We start from the raw sequence: 5,712 nt of genomic DNA on the forward strand, positions 1-5,712 counted from the left end.
CAGGTAGATGCAACGCAACACAAGGAAGCTGTGATGAAGGCTCATTTGAAGCCTTGGTTAGATGAGGCCTATGAAATCACAACTACCATTGAAGGCAAGTTGGCCAGTCTATAAGAGACTCAATAGAAACTACAGATTGCTAACGCAAGGCCAGTAACAGAATAGTTGGTTGAGGAGCTGAAGCAAGTGGCAATGTAGTGCGCCGCCGAGGTAGCAGTTGTGCAGGTCAAACTAGGAGGTCTGTGCGACAAGATCTCTACACTAGCCGAGTGACTCGAGGGCGAGTCACCATGTTTTTGTTGGGGCCCTATTTGGAACGGGTCCCCTAGGGGTTAATTTTGGGTTAAATACCCAAGTTTTGGGGCAGAAGGCCTGAATTTTTTGTAAATAAATGTAAAATCTCTGCATTTTGTGGTCGCGAAGCACGAAGATGTCTAATTATAGAAGGGTTTTCCTCCCTTAGTTTAGATAAGTTGTGTCGGTTTTGGAGATATACCCATGGTCCACGGACCATGGGATTGTATAAAAGGGAGAGTTTTAGAGAGTCTAAGGTAGCAGTTGATGAGTGAAGAATGAATGTAATGGGTCTTCAGAAGTGAAGAGTGAAGAGTCTTAGAGTAGAAGGGAGGCTCTCCAGCTGTGTGCACAGAGGCCTATAGTAGAGTCCAGAGTTCAGTGCGTGGACCCCTGCAGCTGTGGGTGTAGGGTGTTTTGAGTCTGTAAGAAGATCTGAAGCATTAATAAAGAGTTAGTTCCAAAAATATCTTTGTTTTGTCCCTTTTGCTTCTGTTATGAATAAATATAGTTATGTTATGATGAATAATGGGGTTATGACTTAATGCTTTGTTGATGCGCGAATTTGTATGTTTTACATTGTTATACGAATGCAAGTCATAATATCTATTTACGCAAAGAATATCTTAATGCATGTTAAAGTTATCAGATACTTACGCTGATCAGGGTAATAACATAATTAGGAATGATTGCAAAGGCGTGTAAGTTGTAGACTCACCTGATTAGGGTCCGTGAAAGATAGTCACAGACCTTTTTGTAGGTCTAAGGGTGATTAAGAGAAGTAGATCGATAAGCCCTAAAAAGGCTTATCGATCTGCGCAAAGGTAGATTTAGGGCATAAAACGACATCATAACCATCTCTGGGTGCAGAAACTTGGTTCTAGCATGCCCCCATACTTCTTCGGATGAGACTTCGGTCCATGCTTCGCAGATTGATGCCGAAAGGGCCAGAAGTGTAGGGATTTGTTTGGAAAACATACCTCTGAACCTGGCTTAGGACCAATCAAATCTAACACAAGTCTCCATATTTTGCTAATTGTTTTCCAATGTTCTAGTCACTAGGGTGAAACAAGGATCAAGGACTCACATTCCTTTGGAATATGATTTTTTTCATACAAAAAATAACTACAAGAATTCCTTATATATCAATAAGATCAATCTTGGATACATGAAGAGTCACTAGGCACAAGTATTGTAACTTAGCTTTGATAATATATGTAATAACCCTCTAGTTAACCTCATTTTTTTCTTTAATTTCAAGCAACATAGACCCACTTTTTTCCATTAAACCATTTTATATATGTATTGAAATATCTTTTATATAATCTTCCTATTTGTTGATAACATAATATTATTTTGAATATAATAAGTTTGAAGTATCATTTGATCACTTAACTATTGGTAGCTTATAAATTTAATCCCATATTCTTTATTTTCAAACATATGTTTCATTATAGGAATTTGTCATAATTATTTTTATACAAGTAGCTATGAATAATGTAATAATTAAAAGTTTCTAATCATTAAGTGATAAAGTTAAATTTAAAAATCAAGATGGTTTGTATAATTGTAATGATTATTCCTATATCTTGTAATTTATACAAAGAATTGCATAAATTATGGTGGACGATAGCTCCTATTATATATTTTTATTTACCTAAATACAAATAATGTCCCAAGTAACTCTTGGAGTGATGTGCGTTGAGTTCACTAACCATTTAATTAATTTACATAACCACTTTAGTTTAATATTATACAAATGATTAATTTGGTGTTTTTTCAATAGTAATTTATCTTATCAGTTGTCATTTATTATTCCTTTCCATATAACAGGTATATCTGTCTCCTTTATACACAATTATATGATACACTCATTTATTAAATCTACAGCTAAATTAATAAATCAAAAAGGCATAAAGATGATCTCATATTGATAATTACTTGTGATATCATTGTGTACTTATTATATTCTTTTTATGTTCTTCTTTTATCATTGTTTCAATAATAAATCATCAAAACAAAACACAAAAATAAACAACACCGGATGTAAGCACTCAGCTAGGGCTAAAACCCCTCTCTAGGGGAAAAACCTAGTCAAAATCTTCCACTAGTCAAATTGAGATAAACGAAGACCTTAGACCTAAACAAAATACCTTCCTCCTCCACCAATTTAGCCTTCCAATATGATTTAGAAAACTTCAATAGTCTCTTCTTGTCCATCAACTACATCCCAACAACAACCTAGAATTTGGACCCCTAGCAACCAAAAAATATTTTTCCTTTCTTTTGAAAAATACATTACATCATGACTCAAACATAATTATGAAGACCGAAACTATTTAGATTCTTCAACACTCCCTCTTCACTAGGGAGTTATTCATAATTACATATATACACAGGCACATGGAAGATCTCACGATGATATACTCTATGAAGAGTTCACATCATGCACAATGAAACAGATTAGATACCTGACCATGTTACTCTAATCGGGTGGGACTAAGGTTTTTTCCAAGTTTCAGCCTCTATAGGTACCATCAAGCTTCCACTCTAACACCAACCCAAGGATCTAGGTTCATATCCAAGGTCAGAGCTCTATGATCAATGCCACCCTCCCTATTTCGAGATCTAGACATCAACACATAGGCTGACCAGATGTCCTCCCAAACATCTTGTTGCCACAATATGGTTCATCTCTCCTTATCAACTAAATTAGATATATATCCACCACTCCAAGAATGATTCAAATGTTCAATCATTTTATGGATAGATACTACACAATCACAAACCTAATGAGTAATAAACATTTAAATACATATTCAAGTAAACAAAAAGCTTCAGGGTTCTCAATCATTCTGATGTTACTTATATCATCATCAATTTATCCAAATACAACTTTTCGAATGCTTTCTTCTTCTTTCATTCCTTCACTAGCACCAAATACAACCTTAGTAGTTCTCAAAACTTTTTCATGAACATCCATGTGTACTTGAGTTTCATTATTTCTCCAAGGTACTCATTATGACTGTCATAATATGCCCCCACCCCCCCTCAACTAGGGAGATGTACCTTTTCTAAGCTCCCTCTCAACTTGAAGACTAGTGTCACAAAAGTAAGCTATTACTAAAGAAACTCTACAAGATTTGTCAAAGAACAGCTCAAGGTATGTTTAATTTGATTTATTACAAAGGCAGGTATGAATATTATTCATTTGGAACTTTCTTTATATTACTAACTCTATCATGTCTAGGGTTTTGAATCATAAGGATTCTAGTTAGGGTGATTAATTGCTAGAATGAATCTACCCTTATCATTCTATCTCTTGTCATTTTGTTTTGATAAAACCCTAGCCTTTCGATGCTTAGGGTATGCTAATGATGAAACCCTAATCTTCTTAGTGTTTATTAATAAAGTTTGGATCTCTTGTCGAAATCCTACTCTCTTAATATTTAGGGTTTTGGTAATGTTATGATAAACCCCTAGTCTTTTAGGGTTTGTTGTTGATGTCTAGAAACCCTAGTTTTCTCAGGGTTTTGTAAATTAGGGTTTATTACAAAACCCTTGTAATAGTCAATATAAAACCATAGAAATGGATCTTTGGGTGTATGTGCATGTGTATAATTGAAACCCTAGCCTGGTCAAAATTTGTTGTATATCTAATTTTGGAGTTTGATGCTTGTATCTAGGGTTTACAATAAAACCCCTAGTATAAGGCTAATATAATTTTCTAGGAAATAATAATGGAACCTTAGATATGAAATGATGGTATACTAAGTTGATTCTTGATATTCATGATTTAGTTTTTAAAATCTAGGGTTTGTAGCAAAACCCTAGTAGAGCTTGATATTCTAGGGCATGCTAATGAAACGCTAGAAGTATAATGTTTTCAATTATTGATATGATTTATTTTTGATGATGAAATCTAGGCTTTGTGACAAAACCCTAGTAAATTTTGTTGCACAAAGACTTATGGATGAAACTTTTGATTGGTTATAAAACCTACCTAGGTTTCAGTATTGAATATCTAAAATTTGATTTATTATGCTCTTATTATAATGACATGCTTAACTTCATGCTCTTGTACATATATATTTGTGTTTGGTTGTACTTTTTGTTGAAATTTTATAGGTACATAGTCTTGATGATGATTAAAATGATTACCTCATATTTGATGATAATTTGATGATGATGTGGAGCATGATGGAAAGAGAGAGTTGTGAGAACCTTGATGACATTAAATTTCAATAGATGATCTTGTTTCCATGTGAAGGAATGATGATGTTTTCAAAGGTATAAATTCTCTAGTGGATTGTTGATGCAAAAGCAAGAACCTGTGTGTCTCGAAAAATAAGATAGTTAATGGATTTCTCCCTTAGTTACTTGCCGTATAAAGGAAAGTGTATATCTCCCTAGTTGAGAGGAAGCTTGAAGAGAAGTGAACAACTTGATGAAAAGGCCATAAGTATGTTTGAAATTGAAGAATATATGAAGAAATACTGATGGTTATTCGTGATTGATAAAGTTATGAACAAGACGTGGATGTTTTTGGAAGAAGTGTTGAGGCTGAGTTTGGTGCTATTGGAAAAGTTGAAGAAGTAAGCTTCCGACTAGATGTGTTTCATATGATGATGTTCTAAGCAACATTAAATTGATTAAGGACCCCAAAGTTTGGTATTAAATATGAATAGTGAATGTTTATTACTAATTGAAGTTTTGTTTACGCAGACCTCTCCATAAGAAGGTTGAATGTTTGAAACATGCTTGGATTTGTGGATATATCTGGTTTAGTTGATAAGGATATACAAAGCATCTTGGGGAAACATCATCCGTAGGAGGACATCTGGCCAACCTGTGATGATGTCTAGATCTCGATGTAGGGAAGGTGGCATTGGTCTTGGAGCTTTGACATTGGATACACACCTAGATCCCTAGGTTGGTGTTAGAGCTAAATCCTTATGGTACCTAGAGTGGCTAAATAATGGAACACACCTTAGTCCCACCCAATTGAATACCCTGTTCAGGTATCTAATCTGTAGCACTGCGTGTGTTGTGACTCTTCATAGATCATATCATTTTGAGATCTTCCATGTGCCTATGTATTTATGTAATTATGAATCCCTCCCTAGTGAAGAGAGAGTGTTGAAGAATGTAACTAGTGTCAGTATTCATAATTATGTTTAAGTCATGATGTAATATATTTGTCAAAAGAAAGAAAACATAAATTTATTTATAAAAGAAAATTGTTTATTAAGCATGGGTTTCATGTTATTATTATTTTATTTCTAGTTCAAAGCCTCCATTGCAGGCTTCTAAAGTTCATGTCAAGATTCCTTGTCCATGTCATCTTGTAATAGACCCTTCTTAGGATTTTGTATCATGTAAAGAAATTTATTTTTTAGTCAAAATAGCCATTTTGTC

Source organism: Pinus tabuliformis, chromosome 5_1 (assembly GCF_031772625.1).
Source record: "Pinus tabuliformis cultivar Carrire ecotype Pingquan chromosome 5_1, CPIR1, whole genome shotgun sequence".
Lineage (NCBI taxonomy): Eukaryota > Viridiplantae > Streptophyta > Pinopsida > Pinales > Pinaceae > Pinus > Pinus tabuliformis.